Source organism: Cylas formicarius, unplaced genomic scaffold (assembly GCF_029955315.1).
Source record: "Cylas formicarius isolate icCylForm1 unplaced genomic scaffold, icCylForm1.1 PGA_scaffold_10__41_contigs__length_53128322, whole genome shotgun sequence".
Taxonomy (NCBI): Eukaryota; Metazoa; Arthropoda; class Insecta; order Coleoptera; family Brentidae; genus Cylas; species Cylas formicarius.
Window position 1 is genome coordinate 3,766,662 of NW_026844214.1, and position 17,236 is coordinate 3,783,897.

At 32.7% G+C, this 17,236-nt stretch overlaps 1 protein-coding gene across 5 annotated transcripts in view; it reads left to right on the forward strand.

Moving 5' to 3' along the window:
• The window catches only part of LOC132696523 (inactive dipeptidyl peptidase 10), a 227,673-nt gene that overhangs the window by 70,520 nt on the left and 139,917 nt on the right, over positions 1–17,236 (forward strand). The window lies entirely within an intron of this gene.

The window sequence follows — 17,236 nt, forward strand, 5'->3', positions numbered from 1 at the left end:
ACGAACATATAAGGGCGCATAAAAATATAAGTTCTTATTCTAACAATGCCATTCATTTAAATTCAGAAATGCACAACTTTGACGATAATTTTGATATTTCACTTAATAATTCAAAAAACAAAAAACTAAATTTTTTATAAGTTATTGAGATTAACAAAATGAGATATTCGAATTTATTACTTAACGACCAATAAATTTGTAACCCATTACTGATAGTATATATATATAGGTGTCCGAATATAGGCATATTTGGTATTCGATAAAGGAATGTTGTTGTTTGAACATTTTTTTTCCTAATTTAATTTGTGATTAGAAGTTTTCTTTTTAAAATAGACCCGAAAACCGCTCCCTTAATTATTGACAGACATTTATGAAACACCCTGTATATATAAAACACGTCTTTTCATGGGTGCAATTTTCAAAAAATGCAACAATAATAATAACGTTTTACCTAGTATGATAATGTAATACCATATTTCTACCAAAATATATAAAAAACTAGACAAGGTTTTTTGTGGATATTTTGAAGTTGTCCGTGGTTTGTGTTGAAAAGTCAATACTTACACATCATTTGTTGTTGTCAGTCATTGATGCAAATTATTTACCAATGATCACTTTTAACTTATAATTTGAATTTAAAAAATAAATATTTTAAATTTTAAATAAAGTCCAACGTTGTCAAATTAATTTAGGTATAACAGAAGAATATCATTTTCAATTCAACCTGCACAATTCAAAAGTTTGCTCAAATTAGTGAAAAATAAATTAAGTAAATGCGTTATTTAAATAAAATCTGCACAATTTCTTTGATATCCTAGCTTTCCTTCACAATGTTAATCATTTTACAGAGGCCTTTCTTTACTGAAACTGAGTGTAACGAAGGTAATTATAATTTCAGATTATAATCGAAGTTGTGGCTGAATTAAAGTTTCGACGAACGTCCCGCCAAATATTCAGAAAGCACTTTTTAATTAAAAACTAGAAAGTAATTGGAAGTTCTCGTAGTAAAGCCAGGCAACAAATTAAAACACTTTTATTAGAGGTCGGAGTAGAAGTAGGTGCTTCTCGGACACTTGAAGTTACAAGGACATTTCGAGACTTTCGTGGAGGTTTGCTGGTTTATTTTTGAAAATTGTGACCGACTTCTCAAAAGAGAAACATCTCTATTTATAACAAAACGCCACTAAGGAAACTGATGTTAATATATATTTGGCATTTATTTATTAATTTATTTAAACGTTTTGAGGTAAATTATCACTAATGCTGGCTTGAGAACATCATAACCGTAATTATATTGATAATGACAATGTTATAGATTACTCTTCTCATAAGCCTAATAATGAGTTACTTACTGCTCCATTACTTACCACCGGTTCAGTTTCAGTTTTCAAATTTGTTACAAATATATATATATATATATATATATATATATATATATATATATATATATATATATATATATATATATATATATATATATATATAAAGATTCCAATCGAATTAATAGTTTTTTAATTTCTTGACCAAGTGTTGACTATCAATCCGTTTAATGCATTAACATGACAATTGTTTCGACAACACCCTGTCAATCAAATGTAATATTTCCAAACTACCTGGTACTATATATATACTATATATTCATTTATATACTATACTATATATACATATATATACTATACTATATATACATATATATACTATACTATATATATATACCGAAAAATGACATTAAAACCATAATTAGTGTTGTTGTGAGAATTTAAATTTAATAATGGAGAGGTATTTAAATCTAATTGATCGTTAAGCAATACATTTGAATGATTCATTTTGTTAATCTCCATGGCTTCCAATTTTTCCAAATTTAATTTACTTAGAATACTTAGAATCTAAACTACTGTTTTTGAACGCTCTTTTATGTTCGTTAATGTGTTTCTTGAAGGATCTACCTGTTTGTTCAATGTAAATTTTAGGACACCTCATTTTTGATATTTTGGACATTTCGTATTATTGTATTTTAAAAATTTTCCTATTGTGTTGTTAGTTCTGAAAGCTATTTTTAAACCACATTTTGACAAATGTTTTGAAACTTTTTCACTGGGTTCTCCTATGTATGTAATTGTTTGAAATTGTTCGTGTTCTGTATTAGGTTTCGGATAATTAGAGTTTACTGTTGTGTGAATTTATTTTTTATTTATAATTTTATCGATAATGGACGAATTGTATCCGTTGATCAGTGCAATTTACTTAATGATTTTAACTTCTTTTTTGTAATTTTCTGCTGAGAGTGGCATATTAAGAAGTCTGTGTATAAAAGAGTGAAATACAACCATTTTGTGTGTATGAAGGTGATTTGAGCTGTTATGTATGTGAAGGTTTATGGTAAATAGAAAAATTTAATTTGTATTGCGTTTTCGTAATAGTTAAGTCTGAAAAATTAATAGAGTTATCCTGTTTAATCTCGATAGTGTTCCAACAAAGCAAGTATAGTAGTATAGTATAGATACGTGGATTCATATGCAATTAAATAACAGTATGCATGCGGCAATTTGGCTGAACAGGCTGGGCATACCGTTTTACGTTTTCCACCATATCATTGCATGTTTAACCCCATAGAGCATTTGTGGAACCGAGTAAAATCAAAGATCAGAGCAGAAAATGTTACTCCTGCTGTAGTGTTATAAATTTGATAAAAATTTAATATACCAACCGAGAGCTGTAAAAATTCAGTATAGTACATTATAAAAATTGCAGACTCTTACATTTCTATACAAAGCAAAATAAATCCTATTGCAATTAATCCCAATGACGACTCAGATAGTTAAACAGAATCAGATTTAGACATTTAGAATGAATAAATATATAATTATGTATTGATATTCCTAGGTATGAATTAATTGTTTATATCTATTATCATTGTTTTTCTTTGTTTTATTTAATAAGATTGTACCCACCTAAATAAGCAAAAAAAAATTGTTATGATCTGTTCATAGATATAAGAAAGTGACCAATTGCTTTTGAATGGGATTATCCAAGGGTGGTCATTAACATACAATGCAACAAGATTATTACCTAAAGTTTTGGAATTTAAATTCAGGTAAAATTGTGGTCCGTAATAGAAAATAATTTGTATATTGTATATATTTATTATATATTTTATACTATGCTCTCGTTTAACAATTCTGCCATGTCCCTGGGGTCAGTTATATGTTATATTATCTGCATAGTTAAATATTGTTTGCTTAGTTTTGATTAGTTTATGATATGTTTTCGACCATTAAAGTGCATTTCCCTTAATTCCGTACCTATCCAGCTGTCGTAGAAGTATATCTCTGTCTAGACAATCATAGACGTTGGATAGGTCTAAAAAATTGCAGTAATACTTTCTTAAATTAGTACAATGCTGTATAAAATGACCACCCCTTCAAAAAAGGACGTCTATTGTTCTGCAGTTCAACAAGAAATTAATTACACCCCAGCTCAAAGAGTTTTCAGAATCCACACATTAAACTGATAGGTTTATAACTGCGTAAGACTTGGGGGTCACCTTTTTTAAATAAAGGTCTTATCGGTAATTTTTCTATTTTATCCGGGAATGTTCCGTTGATTGTCAATGTGTTTGAGAAGATTTGGGCCTATTGATACTAGACATTATATTCATAAGCATTTTTTTCAGAATTCTCTTCTATTCGATTTCATTTTTACTTTACGTTTTAATTCGAATAGATTGTAACTTCTCGTTGTACTCTTTTTTGTATTTGTTGGTATGTTAATAACTATCCTTGTGTTTACTTAGAGTTAAGAGAAGATCTAGGATTTGTCTTAGTCTTTTTGACATTATTTGTTTATGAGTATTGACCATTTTCCATTTACATCCTTTTCTTTGCACTCATGTTGCACGTTGCCATCTTGTTTTTTAAGTAATATAGAGAATCGGCCTTCCTTTGTTGTTATAGGGACCTCCGGAAGCTCTTATTGTGTTTCAAAAGTAATTGTATGAGCTCCATGGTCAGAGATATATATTATTACAGACGTTTTGACCGAGTCCGAGAAAATATATTGTCAATAGGGCTTCCTCGACATAGTTACACCCTTGTTTTGAAATACAGTAGGAGATAAATCGAAAGATTTCATCAGCGTTACGAGCTCGGTCACAATTTTATTATTTTGAAGAATTTCAATAATAGTTTCAACAATGGAATCCCCATCCGCAAAACCTCTTTGTTTGCGAACTCCGCCAAAAAGCAATACTCTTGTTCTATCTATTAAACGAAAGGAAATGCAAAGCCAAATACATTTGCGAAATGAAGCGCTTATTGACTTCATTAAGCAGCGGTAGTAAAAATGTTCACGATGTAGGTTCAAGACAATAAATTTATCGGCACAAACTTTCGCTTTTGCGGATAAGGTTTCATGTTACCACGGTCATATTTCCGACGAAATCGGCAGACGCGCTTACATAAAAAACGCCCCCATAAAAAAGCATTGGGACTAATGCATTGTTTACTTTCCATTTCCACTTTTATTGGTTTCATACAAGATTGACAAGGGTTTCTATTTCATTTAAGTCTGTCTCATCAATTTTTTATTTGGCAGACTGACTTTCTGAAAAGTTAAACATGGTTAACGAAACTTATTAGATATTATAAATTAGATAGTAGTAGTGGTACGAGCCAAGAACAGCAGTGATTCAGACAAAATAGATCGACCATAGACCCTATATTCATTTTAAGACAGATTGACGAAAAGGCCATAGAGTACAATAAAACCGCGTATATGTGCTTCATAGATCTAACAAAAGCATTTGATAGAGAGAGATTACATGACGTCATTGAGCTGCTAAAAGGACGAGACGTAAACCAAAGGACAATAGACATCATTCGGGACATGAACAGCGGACATAGCACATATGTAAGGGTAAACAACGAACTCTCCAGTAAAATACCAGTATCAACAGGGATCAGACAAGGAGATAACCTCAGTCCAATACTCTTCAACATTATAATGGACGAAATAATAAAAGAAGTGAAAACTGCAGGCAGAGGATACAGAATGGGAAAACATGAGTTTAAGATAATTTGCTACGCTGATGATGTGGTTGTGATATCGGAAGATGAGGATAATCTGCAAAAACTACTTCACAGATTCCAAATGGCTGCAGGAAAATTGAATATGATCATATCGACACCGAAGACACAATCCTGGACGAGCGAGAGAGAACCCATAAGATGCAAACTGGCAATTTATAATAAAAGTGTGGAGCAGGTTATGTCATTTAAGTATCTAGGGGTTAACATCACGAGCAATAGGAATCTGAAACAAGAAGTAAAAATGCAATCAATAGTAGCATCTAGGATATCGGGATTCCTTCGAACCGTGATATGGAGGAATAAATACTTAAGTATCGAAAGCAAAACGCGGATATATAAAACTTGTGTTAGACCAGTTATGACATACGCCATAGAAACGAGGGCGGAGACTGTAGCTACGAAACAGACAGAATAAGGAGCAATGAAATTAGAAGAATGTGTGACGTTCCGGATATAGTGAGATGGGCCAGAACTAGAAGAAGGGCATGGAGAGATGATGTCAATAGAATGGAAGACGATCGATTGGCGAAAATCGCAAAGGAAGAGAGACCCAATACAAGCAGACCTCCCGGAAGACCACCAAGAATAAGAAGAACCAGAAGAGATAAATTAGATATGCTGAGCTTGAGGGTCCTAAGTACTTCTAGTTACACTATTGCCAATTTGTAATATATAAAATCGGTGTACTCGGCGACAGACTACGTATTGTTGCAGAGAGATTTGTCAAACTGTAAAGAATATTGTTCTCTGAACGGATTGTTTGTTAATCCTGAAAAATGTCACTGCATTTTGTTTACAAAAAAATCACCACAATTGCAAATTAAAAGTGATCTCTACCTAGGTAACTATAAACTAAACTTTTCGGACTCTGCAAAGGACCTGGGTAGTACATTGGTTCAGGGCTTCTTTTTGAGATGCTCGTAGAAAACTTTGTTCAAAAGGCTCTAAACAGTCTTGGATGTATTCTACGGGTGACCAATGGGTTTAATAATTAAAAATCTTTAATAATACTATTTATAGTCTTGTCAGACCGGTGTTGAAATATGTATTTTAAATATATCGAACGGCTGGAGAGTGTATAATCACAATTTGTAAATGCTATAAAGTATGGACTTAATAGGCAGACATTTTTTTAAATTATAGTAAAAACCTTCATTTCTATTGTACGCAGTCTTTGGAAAAACGTAGAAGAAATTTTGTTTCTTTATAATGTTGGAAACAATTTGATTGAACCTCCTTTCGTTAATTAATTAATTTATTAATTAAAAGCTGTAATTAGTTCTTAACTATATTCATCTGGTAAAGAATAATTTAAACTAGTCCACTGACACAGTATCTCTTTTTTATGACATTTTGTACTTCCCTTTTATTAGACAGCTGCGTCTGTTTGTAGGAAAGACTTGTTTAAAAATAAATATATAAATATAACTAAATAATCATAAAATGGTAACCAATTGAAGAAAACTATGAAACTTATCAGCAGGTGGCCACCTGTAATTTTTTTTGTAAGAAGCTAAAGCTTTTTTATTATTTTTTGTGGTTTTAGATGGTTAAAAAGCCGATTTATTTTTGACTAACTTTAACTAAAATTACCAAAATTTTGGCTAAGCTCCTGGCAGTCGCGCCCCACTCTCCCCTAATTTTATAATGTTATATATAACAATTATAATCATTTACTAAAAAGTATTTAACAAAAAGAAAAACGTTACTGCTTAGTAACTATTTTTAATAATATATAAGATTTTCGAATGCTCTGGCTTTAGGCTAAATCCATAGAATTATCCAAAAATGACCCTTTCAATAAACTAATTGCGATTCGGTTATAATAAGGAATAGGTTTTATTAGAACTTTGAAGCGATTCATTTAACCCCTGGTATTACGCGAACGTCTAAAAATGTACAAATAACCAGAATTTATATTTATAATAACGAAAAAAAAAAAAAGATTTTGGGTGATTTTTGATAAGGTTAGTGTAACTTGGTTCAGTGGACAAAATAAAACGCCTCAAATATATTGGAAAAAAGCAATATCAATTAGATAGAGTTATTTTTGAATAACTCCCAATGCTTCAACAACAAAAACAACAAAAACCCATAACGCAAAGAGCAAAGAAGAGGAACAAAAACTTCTCAATATCTTCCTCCGTATGTAATTCATGCATATCGATAACAACTGCGCTAATATTAGATGAATCGATCGATTTTTCCCTTTTTCAAGCCTCACTTTTCAGTCGGTCTGTGTGTCTACAGAAGTTCATCCATTTTTCGGGTGAAACCTGAAACAAAGTGTTATGAATACTCCATCAGAAGCATTGTTTTACTTGAGCAAGTGCTTCAGTTCATAATAGAAGGACAGCGTCGGATGTTACTCAATTGATGGAACCTATTTTGGCACCATAATATTGATAAGGCGGAATGCTAACTTGCCAAACTTGTTGAAGGACTATATTTTGAAATAATTTCATATTAAAAAAAATACAAGTGTTGCTTAACTAACATCCAAAGCTGTTCTTTCATTAAACTTGGTTGAAATGGAATGTTTCTTTTTTGCAGCCACTCGACGAGAGTGGTTGCCCCCAGAATCTTCTGGGAGTTTCTGTGAAATCATCAATCGTGGAAAGTTCGAAACTTTTGGACATTCCCTCAAGTGGATTTTCAAATACTTCAGCACATAGAACCATCACCATGCGACTTAGCAGAAAGAGTAATTCCCATTGGACCAGTGAAGAAGAATCAAATACATTTAAAATTATTGGTATTGTTTTTGGAATAATCAAATAAAAAGATGAAAATGGAATAAAATCGCCTCCAAAAAATAAGAAAACCGGCAAGAAGAAAATTTTGAACCTTTTTTGAAAAAACATTCCGTTATTTTTGAAAGTTAATAAGGGAAGAGTTATGTCCCCAGAAAAACAAACGAAGCTTATACCAAGTGAAGATAACATCCCTCCAACTTCGCGTTCGCTTGTTGTATTGTAAAAGTGCTCTTAATTATCCAGCCTCTCTATTACCCAGTCCAAATAAAACTTTATTTCGCTTTCTGTGTTAATGTTACCCACTGATCTAATGTATCGGCAACATGACAATGAGACTACGGGGTGGCCAAGATACACGTAACCCTATACCTTATCTCTGAATATACAGGTTGTATGAAAAAATCTGAAATAAGAAGTTTTGTGTTATTATATTTTTGGCTCTCAGTGTTGCCTGGGTAAACACAACTTCTTTTTTTTTTATTGGAACATCCTGTATTTTATTAAATTTTTGGATTCTACTCAAGTTTCTAAGAATATTTCATATATATCATTCATATTTAAGTTTTTATCTCAAATTTGCGGGCCCTAAGAAAAATACTTATTTTTCCTAATCTTTAATTTTTAATTCGGATTTTTGTTATTAACAGGTAAAAATAATAACACTTAAAGAACAACTAACTTGGATCTGAATCGGAACAATAGGTAATATAATAAATTCTTAACATGTCCTCCACAAACCGCCAAACATGTCGTACATATAGTTTCCATTTTATTTATAGAATCACTAACAATGTTAAATCCATTTATATCAAGTATTTCCTGCGTTATTTTCTCTTTTAAATTCTCCCTATTTTCAGTTCGATTTTGATGAACTTTATTTTTGAGGTTTCCCCGTAGAAAAAAATCTAAAAGCGTCAAATCAGGGCTACCAGCTGGCCAAGGTATAATTCTGTGTCCATGTATCCAAGTTGGAAATCGCTTGTTTAGCCAGTTAAAAACAGGTGTTGACGTATGATACGTTGCACTATCTTGTTGAAAGATTAGATCATGTTTGACTTGTTGCGATAGAGCGTCAATAAGCGGATAAATCTGCGTAGCTAGTAGGTTTAAATACCGGCATCGGCAACACGAAAATAAGACATAATAAGTACGGGGTGGTCAATATAACGTAACCCTATACCGTATCTCTGAATATACAGGGTTTCCAAAAAATCTTAAATACAAAAGTAATCTGGTTTAAAGCGAATTTTTATTTAATTATATTTTTGCATATCCAGGCATTTTTGCTTTTACCCTTAAACGCACACAATGCGTGTATTTACTGCCTCCATGTTTGAAACAAACCAATTTAAGTTTCTGAAAATCATTCATTAGGTAGGTATGGGGTGGCCAATAGAAAGTAACCCTATAATTCTCATAATATACAGGGTATTCGAAAAAAACATAAATACAAAATTTATACGGTTTGAAACGAACTTATACTAATTATATTTTCTGCATATACAGGGCACTCAGTGTGTAAACACAACTTCATTCTTTTTAAATGGAACATCCTGTATATTATTACTTTTTCGGATTCCACTCAAGTTACTAGGAAAATTTCATATATATCGTTCATATTTAAGTTTTTATCACAAATGTCATTTGCAGGTGCTAAGAAAAATACAAATTTTTACGCAAAGGAAATCTTTATTTTTTGTTTAATACCTTATTGACAAGAACCTACATTAATAGAATTTTTATAATATTTTGGTAACTAATAATACAGGGTGTTCAAAAAGTAAAATTAAATACTAAATTAAGAAACGTCCAAACATCTTTGTGTTTTTAATGCAAACCCCCAAATTTCATAATTTTAACTTATTTACCATTGATTGATAAATTAATGTTCTTATATGACGATTTTGCTGTGGGTTTCAAGCTTTGTTACACTTGACAACGAATAAAAAGTCAAGAAGGCCATGACAGACAAAAAAGCCGAGAATGTCACGGGCTATTTGATTGCTGTCAAAAATGTTACTCCATACACTGTTGAAGAGTGCTTAAAGTTATTTGAGTGCTTTATTCGCAATAATAAAAGTCCAGCTTTGGCTTTTCGGGAGTGCCGGCAGATTACCCACTAAACACATTTTTAGCAGAATAGTGCGTGACCTAGAAAATGGTCAAGTCATAAAAAATACCAGGACGAAACCAAGAACTCTCCTTAGTGAAGAAAAACAAAGGCAAGGCTCGCGTGACATTCCAGAACTAAGTCGATGTATTCAAAACGGTTTGAAAGTAAATAATTATTTTCCATTTAAATTCCTTCCTGTTCAGTTATTAACAGCTGAGGATAAGGATGTAAGAGCAACATTTTGCGCTCTAATGATGGACCGTTACTTCGAATCCAATATATTTGAAAAAGTATTGTAGACTGACGAAGCTATTTTTAATACAGCCTGCGTTTTTCGAATAGAAAAAATACCCACTACTGGTCTAGTATTAACAAACGCCGGGTTAAAATTATTCAGAAGCTGGGCTACAGAAGCGTATTTGTTTGGTGTGGTATTATTGGGAGGTTATTTTATGAAGGCAATCTTAATGGTGATCGATATTTAAACCCAACAGCTACGTAAATTTATCCGAATGTTCCATTTAAAAAAATAAATTTATCCGGATATTCCATTTAAAAATTTGTGTTTACCAAGGAAACACTAAGAGCCCTGGATATGCAAAAATATAATTAAATAAAACTTCGCTTCAAACTGTTTTATTTAAGATTCTTTCGTACACCCTGTATATTCTAAGATAAGGTATAGGGTTACGTTATATTCGCCACCTCGTACTTATTATGTCTTTTTATCGTGTTAAAGCTATTAGCTATGCAAATTTATCCACTTATTGACTCTCTACAGGATTGGTCAACACACAACAATACCTTGGCCAGCTGCTAGACCTGATTTGATGCCTTTAGATTTCTTTCTATGGGGAGATCTCAAAAATTTATTATAATACCTATTGTTCCAATACAAATTCAAGTTAGTTGTTCTTTAAGTGTTATTATTTTTAGTTGTTAATAAAAAATTTGCCGAAACTTGATATGTTATAGTTTTTTTTTTAACCAAAAATATGGCGTATTTTATAAAATACATGTCAAAAAGTTATTGATCATTTTGAAATAGTCACTGCTAGCCTCATCATTTCTTTGGAATGAGATTGATTTTAAACGCTGTCATAGCCAAATAAGAATATTGGTATTGGTATTGGTATTAAAGGGGGCCCTAAAACTAAACATTTTCAGCATAGACAACCTTATACACACTTACCTTTATTTTTAATATTAAATAAGATAAAATTATGAAATTTGGTGGTTTGCATTTAAAAAACCATTTTTGGAAGGTTTCTTAATTTAGTATTTAACCTTACTTTTTGAACACCCTGCATTTCCTTTTAGGAAAAAATGGTATTTTTCTTAGGGGCTGCAAATGACATATTTAAATTAAACATAATAAATAAATAAATATATAAAGCTGGCTACACAATCAGTGATAACAATGATCGATGAGGCGAAAAACCCCCATATGTTTAAAGTTAGTTAACTTTTCAGTTTTATTTCGAAATAATTTCTGTCTGCGATTTGAAATAATAACCAAGTTTCGTTTGTTCCTTAAAGCTCGCTAAATTAAATCAGTGAAGTTATTGCTTTCCTTCGTTATACCCGCCGGGTTTGCGTAATTCGGGAAGTATTTGCAAAAATCATTATTGACGAAACTTCCTTACCAAAACAAGCGCGACGTTATGCGTGATGATAGAACAGTACGTGATTCTTTCACACCTTTGTGGGCAACTTTCTAGTCCACATTGCGACAGTAATTCTATCGATTTTATTTGTGCATTGTAATTAATTTAAATAATTGTATTATTCTAATTTCACATATCTCAATAATTATAAATATAAAGTTTTAACATATGTATTATAAATTGTTTATACAGTGCAGATATTGTAATCCTCTCACTTCCTTATTATCCTACAGTGTTTGTATTGATAATGTCAAGCTTTTAGAAGACAGCATATATTCGAAGAATAAATTCCTCTATTGATTTACCTTGCCAAAGAAAATTTCTCGCTTTGTTCCACATTTACTGCTCAAGTACAACTTTTGTAAAATAACTTTAGTTTTGATGGTGATATTAAACCAGGTATGTTACTAAAGCTTATGTTAACGATAACCGGAGTATTCTTATACTGTATTTAATATTCTTTAGATGTGCACAAAAAATTAACGATATGGACAAACTGATATGTTTTCCTAAATTCAGTCAATTGATTTTATAAAAGGGCTTGCACCAAATTGATACCGATTTCAATAATGATTTACATAGAGATGACGTAACTGCGCAATTGCTATGAATGGACTTTATGAGGATTTATTTCTGGTGACAATAGTTTTTCAAACCTACAGGGAATTCAGGTACAAGTCCTTCGATGATACTCCAAAGTTATTTATAACATTCACTCTATTGTTGACCTCCATCAACGTCCCAAAGTGTACGTGGGGCGTGTGTTTCATTTAACACTTTTCTCTCAGTTTATTATTTGAAACGTATGGTATAATATCACAACGTCTCGCGCGTACCGAAGTAACAAAAACTTTTAATTTCATCAAACAATTTGTATTTCCTACATGATTAATGAAAATGGGCTTTAATCGCCCACTTTGCAATTTCCCGTGACCCGAACAGAGGGTCTCGTTTTTGAATTTTGATCCCTTTCTTGTTTTGCCTTTGTATTATGTTGGCCCCCCCTGGCACAATTTCAAGCGTTAATGGCAAAATCCATAACAGTATTGTAGAACGACGCATTCTTCTTTGCCGGGCTTTGGATTAATGCCTGAATACGCGGGCAATTTGTGGCAGATCTTGCCCCGTACCGGAGTTGTTAGCTTTTTGGTATAAAATATCGAATGCCGCATCGGTCGTCCAATTTAATAAATTGTTTCCCTTTCCTGGAAAAATATGCCTTCCGAATATACCGAGAACTGCGCCGATGTGTCATGCGAAGCCTATATTAAAATTTGCGAAAAAATTAATATCGTCCCGGAAAGATAAATTCTTATTTGATTGTGTTAACATCCAGAGTATACTTGTAGGAAGCCCAAGTACAACTAGATGAAATCTACCATAAATAGGTACAAAAACGTAATACAAGATGTTAGAGCAGTGGTTGCCAACCTCTTCAATGTGTTGAGATACTTTGTTAACAGTGAGCTAGCCACACGGAAGCCACGTAACGCACGGTAATTAAATAATCCACAGTTAATTTATCATTATACGTATTTATAAATTTATAAATAAACACAAACTTTTATCTATCCACAACGGCATGTCACGTATGATTTGGAAATAGTTGATAATAACAACAAAAAAGTGACGCACTATCATGAACGTGAATATTGAGAAGTAAAAAGCACGTTTAATGAAAAGGCTGGCACTCAGACTCATCGATATTTTTTTTAATGTTTGCGGTATAATTTGATACAGCCATTCGAATACAATTATCCAAATGTTCATCTGTAAGTCGACTGCGATATTTGTTCTTAAAAAACTTCATATTGGAAAAAGAAAATTCACACAAATAGGTTGAACCGAATAATGGTTTCACTTTCAAGGCAACACGGCATAGAAATGAAAATTTGTCTTTACTTATAATAGGCCTAAGGATTTTAAGGCTCAATCATTTTGAAACTCAATTACTTCCATTTCAGTTGCAGCGATGTCTTCGCCGAAGCTCTGCATAACACAAGTTGGATATCAATTTCCATAAAGGGGGAAACAACAAACTGCCATACTAAAGCCGTTTCGTTGAAACCTTAAAACGATTTTTGAAGTTATCCTTCAGGGTAGAAACTATTTCTACATATTTGCTGCCATAGGGTTCTAATGGATTCTGAGGTAGCTTTTCTGAAAAAATAGGAAAATGCGTGGCATCGCTGTTAATAAGGTTTTGCTCCCAAAACTCCAGCTTTTTGATAAATGCTTCACTTCCGTTACTTCTTTGTCTCTCTTTTGCATACGAATTATTTTTATGGAATCTGTCGAGCATACGCCAATACGAAATGGAACAGAGCGTACTAGCTCGAGACTAGATAGTCTTTAGTCCTTCCAAAAGACCCTTGGTAAATTTTCCTTCCTGGTTATTTACAAATTTTGAAAAAATGAAAGAGCGAGTTCATCCTCATTTAATTTTAGGCGATTGGCTGCAAGCTGCACATTGCCATTTCCTTCTGGAGACTGTGTTTCCCATCGTTGTCTACAAAAAGAACTGCAGCCACAGGGTCCATATGGTCACAAGAGATCATTACTATAAACTAAAAACAATAACGGACCCGTAATAGAACCTTGTGGGACTCCGCGCATTACCATTCCCGAACTAAAATGGTTTGCTTCCTATCAGAAAGGCGAGATGATTTTTGCATCCAGTGTAACGGATCTCATATCGAAAAAATTTGGAATTTCCAGCAAACTTGAATGATTAACACAGTCAAGGGTCTTGGAGGAATCATACAGAATTAAATTAATGCTCCCCTTCCTCAAAGTCCTCAATTATGCTAGTCATTATACGCAATAGTGGACCCTTTTCTAAACCCAAACTGATTTGGATTTCTCAAATCATTAGACTCAATATAATGAGACAATTGTGATTGAATAATTTTTTAGAAAACTTTCGAAACTGTTGGGATAATTGAAACGAGTCGATAGTTATTATGATCAAACTCAACCTTAGATGCTTTAAACGTCTAGATATACTCCAGTAAGAAAACAACTACCTGTTATGTGTGTAAATGGTAAAAGTATTACATTGTAGCACTTGAATTCTTCAAGGACCTGAAGTGAAGCAATCAGGGAAGATTTAATGAAAATTTAGCTTAATCAAGTTATGATAGTCCAGCAGGAGTTTCGTCCAACGTTTCCACTATTTTACGCGGTACTGTAGTAAAACAAATATATAGTTTGACGGGGGAAAAATCTTTCGTAAAATTATATATACCAGTTCTGCAACTGTTATTACTTAATTGATAGGAATCTTTGCTTTTTGGATAACTTTAAACTGTTTGTATTGACCTAGCTTTTTCACACGCACTCGAAATTTAGGCTTACATGCTTTTTTAACTAAAGGAAAACACAGTAACGCTTGTTTCTCCTCTATAGGTAAATGCCAAGTCATTATCCAATCTATGTTCTGTCTTTGCCAAAGATGATTCGATCGATGTAATTTTATTGTGCATACACCCTGTATGATGCGTCTTTCAAGCCTCGCCGAACTTCAAAGTTCCGGCAAACTTTGTTAAATATTAAAATTTCGACAAATAATAGCGTTGTCGAATGAAATTTTTGCAAATATCTCGCGCGCTCTGTATAATTGACGAAACCTGAAACTCTCTTTTGACACAGTTTACGATGCTGTCCATATAAAATTATTGCATCTTTAGCAGTTTTTCATTTATCCCCAATAATTTACCCACAAAAACGGAAAGTTTTAGGATGTTTTTGATTTTTCACCCATAAACCACACACACTGTATATAATTCAAACAATGTTCGAAATAGAGGTTATAGCCCTGGATCTCCCACGTTTCCTGATATATGATTTTTTCCAATAGAGTAAGTGGTTTTCAAGAAAATACTTCTTTTCTGAAGTCATGCAGTACGCGGAAATAGTAAATGACGTCATCGCATCTAGATTGAGGGCGAGAAATAGTGATTTTCATTTGGACTTGGAAACCCTAAATATAAAAATTTTAGCTCTTGATACGGCCTATAACAGTGTTTGGTCCGATTAGCCCGAAAAGTAAAATTTTCAATCTTAGATTATTGCCCATAATTAAAAAAACCTTGTATATAATTGAAAAAATGCCTAGGAACTCCCGCGTTTCCTGGTTCTAAAATTTTGCGGATCGCTTGAATAGTTTTTGAGAAAATCATGTTTTTCTCTAAGCCAAAATAATCAAAAAAAATCATTTTTTTAAAGATATTTAGTGATGTTTGATTGTGCTCAATTTCTACAGTTTAGATGTGACTACGGGCAGTTTTTTCCTTGCCAAATTTGAAAACGATAGCAACCTACTTGAGTCACCTATGACGTTTTTGAACATAGCACAGAATGTCCCGAACATCCTGTATCTTATGTGAAAACTTGAAATATAAAAAGTTTTAGCTGTCCATACGGGCTATGCAATCATGTGAAAGAAACTGACGACAGAAAGAAAGCCTTCTAGTTTTAGAGAATTATCATTATGAAAGAAGCCCAATTTTCAGTTTTTTGCAAATTATCTAGAATAAAGGTCCTGGGCCCGTACCTTGCGCGTCGTTTCATTCTAGAATTTTTTAGATCATATGTACGGTCAGCAATTTGGGAATCAGTCATTCGAGACGTTGTTTATAGCCCTCATTTAGCTCCGCCCCCCTCAAGCAATATAAAAGCCGGTACAGAGTAAAATGCTCTGAATAGGCCAACAGGATGATTGGCGTTAGCTAGTTCGACTCGACAAAAACCGACGCATTAGGAATCCATTCACGAACCAAGAACAATTTGTATAAAAAAATACTATCGACATATTTCTTCTCCTTTATAGAGAATTAAGATTGTATGATTAAGATGATTAATATCTGTATTTGGTTAGTTTAGTACACACACTTTTTACGGTAATACAAATACCTCAGAAACTTATTGAGTTTCATAACGAGGGCGCCATAGAAAGTATACTTTTGACAATTCACGTATGCAATCATTTATATTTGCCGCGAAAAATAACCAAGTATCAAAAGGTACACCAAGGTCCCGCATCTTCCGAACTCCAGCTAAGACTGTTCACCAATTTTATATTCAAATTTTACTTGTTTCTTCTTACTACCAAAGCAAATCCACAAAACATTTATTAGTATTGGAATAAAATCGATTTTTTAGAGTTCACTCATTTTTTCTCTGCAACACCTGATGTCGCAGAATAGTAATACCTTACAACATCTCACTGTGGTATCATATACAAATACTATTTATAAAATTTAACCAGATTATCACGAAAATCAAAATTGTTGAATAGTTGTTGCCGAACATTATGTAATACATTGTCAAAGGTTCCAGATAAATCTGTATAAATAATATAAACTTGAGTTATATCATCCAATCCGTCAGCAATATATTGAGTGATTTCACGAAGATTAAAATATTTGAGCAGGACCCGAAGAAAGTATGATATAGTTTGTCTCTAAAGAGAGGTTAAATAAGGTTCTTAGAGCTCAGAAAGAAGGAATACCATCAGGACCTACCGCCTTGTTACTTTCGAAAAATGAATGAAATTGAATTTTTCGAAAGTATACGCGCTTGGCGGCGAAACTCATATCTCGGCAACGGTTG